This window comes from Salvelinus fontinalis, unplaced genomic scaffold (assembly GCF_029448725.1).
Source record: "Salvelinus fontinalis isolate EN_2023a unplaced genomic scaffold, ASM2944872v1 scaffold_0003, whole genome shotgun sequence".
NCBI lineage: Eukaryota > Metazoa > Chordata > Actinopteri > Salmoniformes > Salmonidae > Salvelinus > Salvelinus fontinalis.
In genome coordinates, this window is record NW_026600212.1 from 215599 (window position 1) to 224242 (window position 8644).

Sequence of the window (8644 nt, forward strand, 5' to 3'; positions counted from 1 at the left end):
GCCATAATGGAGACTAGGTATCTACCACCCCACTACCACTATCAGATTAGAGCCATAATGGAGACTAGGTATGTACCACCCCACTACCACTACCAGATTAGAGCCATAATGGAAACTAGGTATCTACAACCCCACTACCACTATCAGATTAGAGCCATAATGGAGACTAGGTATTTACCACCCCACTACCACTATCAGATTAGAGCCATAATGGAGACTAGTTATCTACCACCCCACTACCACTATCAGATTAGAGCCATAAGGGCACTAGGCATCTACCACCCCACTACCACTATCAGATTAGAGCCATAATGGAGACTAGGTATCTACCACCCCACTTCCACTATTAGATTAGAGCCATAATGGAGACTAGGTATCTATCACCCCACTACCACTATCAGATTAGAGCCATAATGGAGACTAGACATCTACCACTATCAGATTAAAGCCATAAGAGCACTAGACATCTACCACCCCACTACCACTATCAGATTAGAGCCATAATGGAGACTAGGTATCTCCCACCCCACTACCACTATCAGATTAGAGCCATAATGGAGACTAGGTATCTACCACCCCTGTACCTCTATCAGATTAGAGCCATAATGGAGACTAGGTATCTACCACCCCACTACCACTATGTGATTAGAGCCATAATGGAGACTAGGTATCTACCACCCCACTACCACTATCAGATTAGAGCCATAATGGAGACTAGACATCAACCACCCCACTACCGCTATCATATTAGAGCCATAAGGGCACTAGGCATCTACCACCCCACCACCTCTATCAGATTAGAGCCATAATGGAGACTAGGTATCTCCCACCTCACTACCACTACTAGATTAGAGCCATAATGGAGACTAGGTATCTACCACCCCACTACCACTATCAGATTAGAGCCATTATTGGAGACTAGGTATCTACCACCCCACTACCACTACCAAATTAGAGCCATAATGGATACTAGGTATCTACCACCCCACTACCACTATCAGATTAGAGCCATAACAGAGACTAGGTATCTACCACCCCACTACCTCTATCAGATTAGAGCCATAATGGAGAGTAGGTATCTTCCACCCCACTACCACTATCAGATTAGAGCCATAATGGAGACTAGGTATCTACCACCCCTCTACCACTATCAGATTAGAGCCATAATGGAGACTAGGTATCTACCACCCCTCTACCTCTATCAGATTAGAGCCATAATGGAGACTAGGTATCTACCACCCCACTACCTCTATCAGATTAGAGCCATAAGGGCACTAGGCATCTACCACCCCACTACCACTATCAGATAAGAGCCATAACGGAGACTAGACATCTACCACCCCAATACTACTACCAGATTAGAGCCATAAGGGCACTAGACATCTATCACCCCACTACCACTATCAGATTAGAGCCATAATGGAGACTAGGTATCTACCACCCCACTACCACTATCAGATTAGAGCCATAAGGGCACTAGGCATCTATCACCCCACTACCACTATCAGATTAGAGCCATAAAGGCACTAGGTATCTTTCACTCCACTACCACTATCAGATTAGAGCCATAATGGAGACTAGGTATCTACCACCCCACTACCACTATCAGATTAGAGCCATTATTGGAGACTAGGTATCTACCACCCCACTACCACTACCAAATTAGAGCCATAATGGATACTAGGTATCTACCACCCCACTACCACTATCAGATTAGAGCCATAACGGAGACTAGGTATCTACCACCCCACTACCTCTATCAGATTAGAGCCATAATGGAGAGTAGGTATCTTCCACCCCACTACAACTATCAGCTTAGAGCCATAGTGGAGACTAAGTATCTACCACCCCACTACCACTATCAGATTAGAGCCATAATGGAGACTAGGTATCTACCACCCCTCTACCACTATCAGATTAGAGCCATAATGGAGACTAGGTATCTACCACCCCTCTACCTCTATCAGATTAGAGCCATAATGGAGACTAGGTATCTACCACCCCACTACCTCTATCAGATTAGAGCCATAAGGGCACTAGGCATCTACCACCCCACTACCACTATCAGATAAGAGCCATAACGGAGACTAGACATCTACCACCCCAATACTACTACCAGATTAGAGCCATAAGGGCACTAGACATCTATCACCCCACCCCACTACCACTATCAGATTAGAGCCATAATGGAGACTAGGTATCTACCACCCCACTACCACTATCAGATTAGAGCCATAAGGGCACTAGGCATCTATCACCCCACTACCACTATCAGATTAGAGCCATAAAGGCACTAGGTATCTTTCACTCCACTACCACTATCAGATTAGAGCCATAATGGAGAATAGGTATCTACCACCCCACTACCACTATCAGATTAGAGCCATAATGGAGACTAGGTATCTACCACCCCTCTACCACTACCAGATTAGAGCCATAATGGAGACTAGGTATCTACCACCCCACTACCACTATCAGATTAGAGCCATAAGGGCACTTGGCATCTATCACCCCAATACCACTATCAGATTAGAGCCATAAAGGCACTAGGCATCTACCACCCCACTACCACTATCAGATTAGAGCCATTATTGGAGACTAGGTATCTACCACCCCACTACCACTACCAAATTAGAGCCATAATGGATACTAGGTATCTACCACCCCACTACCACTATCAGATTAGAGCCATAACGGAGACTAGGTATCTACCACCCCACTACCTCTATCAGATTAGAGCCATAATGGAGAGTAGGTATCTTCCACCCCACTACAACTATCAGCTTAGAGCCATAGTGGAGACTAAGTATCTACCACCCCACTACCACTATCAGATTAGAGCCATAATGGAGACTAGGTATCTACCACCCCTCTACCACTATCAGATTAGAGCCATAATGGAGACTAGGTATCTACCACCCCTCTACCACTATCAGATTAGAGCCATAATGGAGACTAGGTATCTACCACCCCACTACCTCTATCAGATTAGAGCCATAAGGGCACTAGGCATCTACCACCCCACTACCACTATCAGATAAGAGCCATAACGGAGACTAGACATCTACCACCCCAATACTACTACCAGATTAGAGCCATAAGGGCACTAGACATCTATCACCCCACTACCACTATCAGATTAGAGCCATAATGGAGACTAGGTATCTACCACCCCACTACCACTATCAGATTAGAGCCATAAGGGCACTAGGCATCTATCACCCCACTACCACTATCAGATTAGAGCCATAAAGGCACTAGGTATCTTTCACTCCACTACCACTATCAGATTAGAGCCATAATGGAGAATAGGTATCTACCACCCCACTACCACTATCAGATTAGAGCCATAATGGAGACTAGGTATCTACCACCCCTCTACCACTACCAGATTAGAGCCATAATGGAGACTAGGTATCTACCACCCCACTACCACTATCAGATTAGAGCCATAAGGGCACTTGGCATCTATCACCCCAATACCACTATCAGATTAGAGCCATAAAGGCACTAGGCATCTACCACCCCACTACCACTATCAGATTAGAGCCATAATGGAGACTAGGTATCTACCACTCCACTACCACTATCAGATTAGAGCCATAAGGGCACTAGGCATCTACCACCCCACTACCACTATCAGATTAGAGCCATAAAGGCACTAGGCATCTACCACCCCACTACCACTATCAGATTAGAGCCATAATGGAGACTAGGTATCTACCACCCCACTACCACTATCAGATTAGAGCCATAATGGAGACTAGGTATCTAACACCCCACTACCACTACCAGATTAGAGCCATAATGGAAACTAGGTATCTACCACTCCACTACCACTATCAGATTAGAGCCATAAGGGCACTAGGCATCTACCACCCCACTACCACTATCAGATTAGAGCCATAAAGGCACTAGGCATCTACCACCCCACTACCACTATCAGATTAAAGCCATAATGGAGACTAGGTATCTACCACCCCACTACCACTATCAGATTAGAGCCATAATGGAGACTAGGTATGTACCACCCCACTACCACTACCAGATTAGAGCCATAATGGAAACTAGGTATCTACCACCCCACTACCACTATCAGATTAGAGCCATAATGGAGACTAGGTATCTACCACCCCACTACCACTATCAGATTAGAGCCATAATGGAGACTAGGTATCTACCACCCCACTACCACTATCAGATTAGAGCCATAAAGGCACTAGGCATCTACCACCCCCCTACCACTATCAGATTAGAGCCATAATGGAGACTAGACATCAACCACCCCACTACCGCTATCATATTAGAGCCATAAGGGCACTAGGCATCTACCACCCCACCACCTCTATCAGATTAGAGCCATAATGGAGACTAGGTATCTCCCACCCCACTACCACTATTAGATTAGAGCCATAATGGAGACTAGGTATCTACCACCCCACTACCACTATCAGATTAGAGCCATTATTGGAGACTAGGTATCTACGACCCCACTACCACTACCAAATTAGAGCCATAATGGATACTAGGTATCTACCACCCCACTACCACTATCAGATTAGAGCCATAACGGAGACTAGGTATCTACCACCCCACTACCTCTATCAGATTAGAGCCATAATGGAGAGTAGGTATCTTCCACCCCACTACAACTATCAGCTTAGAGCCATAGTGGAGACTAAGTATCTACCACCCCACTACCACTATCAGATTAGAGCCATAATGGAGACTAGGTATCTACCACCCCTCTACCACTATCAGATTAGAGCCATAATGGAGACTAGGTATCTACCACCCCTCTACCACTATCAGATTAGAGCCATAATGGAGACTAGGTATCTACCACCCCACTACCTCTATCAGATTAGAGCCATAAGGGCACTAGGCATCTACCACCCCACTACCACTATCAGATAAGAGCCATAACGGAGACTAGACATCTACCACCCCAATACTACTACCAGATTAGAGCCATAAGGGCACTAGACATCTATCACCCCACTACCACTATCAGATTAGAGCCATAATGGAGACTAGGTATCTACCACCCCACTACCACTATCAGATTAGAGCCATAAGGGCACTAGGCATCTATCACCCCACTACCACTATCAGATTAGAGCCATAAAGGCACTAGGTATCTTTCACTCCACTACCACTATCAGATTAGAGCCATAATGGAGAATAGGTATCTACCACCCCACTACCACTATCAGATTAGAGCCATAATGGAGACTAGGTATCTACCACCCCTCTACCACTACCAGATTAGAGCCATAATGGAGACTAGGTATCTACCACCCCACTACCACTATCAGATTAGAGCCATAAGGGCACTTGGCATCTATCACCCCAATACCACTATCAGATTAGAGCCATAAAGGCACTAGGCATCTACCACCCCACTACCACTATCAGATTAGAGCCATAATGGAGACTAGGTATCTACCACTCCACTACCACTATCAGATTAGAGCCATAAGGGCACTAGGCATCTACCACCCCACTACCACTATCAGATTAGAGCCATAAAGGCACTAGGCATCTACCACCCCACTACCACTATCAGATTAGAGCCATAATGGAGACTAGGTATCTACCACCCCACTACCACTATCAGATTAGAGCCATAATGGAGACTAGGTATCTAACACCCCACTACCACTACCAGATTAGAGCCATAATGGAAACTAGGTATCTACCACTCCACTACCACTATCAGATTAGAGCCATAAGGGCACTAGGCATCTACCACCCCACTACCACTATCAGATTAGAGCCATAAAGGCACTAGGCATCTACCACCCCACTACCACTATCAGATTAAAGCCATAATGGAGACTAGGTATCTACCACCCCACTACCACTATCAGATTAGAGCCATAATGGAGACTAGGTATGTACCACCCCACTACCACTACCAGATTAGAGCCATAATGGAAACTAGGTATCTACCACCCCACTACCACTATCAGATTAGAGCCATAATGGAGACTAGGTATCTACCACCCCACTACCACTATCAGATTAGAGCCATAATGGAGACTAGGTATCTACCACCCCACTACCACTATCAGATTAGAGCCATAAAGGCACTAGGCATCTACCACCCCCCTACCACTATCAGATTAGAGCCATAATGGAGACTAGACATCAACCACCCCACTACCGCTATCATATTAGAGCCATAAGGGCACTAGGCATCTACCACCCCACCACCTCTATCAGATTAGAGCCATAATGGAGACTAGGTATCTCCCACCCCACTACCACTATTAGATTAGAGCCATAATGGAGACTAGGTATCTACCACCCCACTACCACTATCAGATTAGAGCCATTATTGGAGACTAGGTATCTACGACCCCACTACCACTACCAAATTAGAGCCATAATGGATACTAGGTATCTACCACCCCACTACCACTATCAGATTAGAGCCATAACGGAGACTAGGTATCTATCACCCCACTACCACTATCAGATTAGAGCCATAAGGGCACTAGGCATCTATCACCCCACTACCACTATCAGATTAGAGCCATAAAGGCACTAGGTATCTTTCACTCCACTTCCACTATCAGATTAGAGCCATAATGGAGACTAGGTATCTACCACCCCACTACCACTATCAGATTAGAGCCATAATGGAGACTAGGTATCTACCACCCCTCTACCACTACCAGATTAGAGCCATAATGGAGACTAGGTATCTACCACCCCACTACCTCTATCAGATTAGAGCCATAAGGGCACTTGGCTTCTATCACCCCAATACCACTATCAGATTAGAGCCATAAAGGCACTAGGCATCTACCACCCCACTACCACTATCAGATTAGAGCCATAATGGAGACTAGGTATCTACCACTCCACTACCACTATCAGATTAGAGCCATAAGGGCACTAGGCATCTACCACCCCACTACCACTACCAGATTAGAGCCATAATGGAAACTAGGTATCTACCACTCCACTACCACTATCAGATTAGAGCCATAAGGGCACTAGGCATCTACCACCCCACTACCACTATCAGATTAGAGCCATAAAGGCACATGGCATCTACCACCCCACTACCACTATCAGATTAGAGCCATAATGGAGACTAGGTATCTACCACCCCACTACCACTATCAGATTAGAGCCATAATGGAGACTAGGTATGTACCACCCCACTACCACTACCAGATTAGAGCCATAATGGAAACTAGGTATCTACAACCCCACTACCACTATCAGATTAGAGCCATAATGGAGACTAGGTATTTACCACCCCACTACCACTATCAGATTAGAGCCATAATGGAGACTAGTTATCTACCACCCCACTACCACTATCAGATTAGAGCCATAAGGGCACTAGGCATCTACCACCCCACTACCACTATCAGATTAGAGCCATAATGGAGACTAGGTATCTACCACCCCACTTCCACTATTAGATTAGAGCCATAATGGAGACTAGGTATCTATCACCCCACTACCACTATCAGATTAGAGCCATAATGGAGACTAGACATCTACCACTATCAGATTAAAGCCATAAGAGCACTAGACATCTACCACCCCACTACCACTATCAGATTAGAGCCATAATGGAGACTAGGTATCTCCCACCCCACTACCACTATCAGATTAGAGCCATAATGGAGACTAGGTATCTACCACCCCTGTACCTCTATCAGATTAGAGCCATAATGGAGACTAGGTATCTACCACCCCACTACCACTATGTGATTAGAGCCATAATGGAGACTAGGTATCTACCACCCCACTACCACTATCAGATTAGAGCCATAATGGAGACTAGACATCAACCACCCCACTACCGCTATCATATTAGAGCCATAAGGGCACTAGGCATCTACCACCCCACCACCTCTATCAGATTAGAGCCATAATGGAGACTAGGTATCTCCCACCCCACTACCACTATCAGATTAGAGCCATAATGGAGACTAGGTATCTACCACCCCACTACCACTATCAGATTAGAGCCATAAAGGCACTAGGCATCTACCACCCCCCTACCACTATCAGATTAGAGCCATAATGGAGACTAGACATCAACCACCCCACTACCGCTATCATATTAGAGCCATAAGGGCACTAGGCATCTACCACCCCACCACCTCTATCAGATTAGAGCCATAATGGAGACTAGGTATCTCCCACCCCACTACCACTATTAGATTAGAGCCATAATGGAGACTAGGTATCTACCACCCCACTACCACTATCAGATTAGAGCCATTATTGGAGACTAGGTATCTACGACCCCACTACCACTACCAAATTAGAGCCATAATGGATACTAGGTATCTACCACCCCACTACCACTATCAGATTAGAGCCATAACGGAGACTAGGTATCTATCACCCCACTACCACTATCAGATTAGAGCCATAAGGGCACTAGGCATCTATCACCCCACTACCACTATCAGATTAGAGCCATAAAGGCACTAGGTATCTTTCACTCCACTTCCACTATCAGATTAGAGCCATAATGGAGACTAGGTATCTACCACCCCACTACCACTATCAGATTAGAGCCATAATGGAGACTAGGTATCTACCACCCCTCTACCACTACCAGATTAGAGCCATAATGGAGACTAGGTATCTACCACCCCACTAC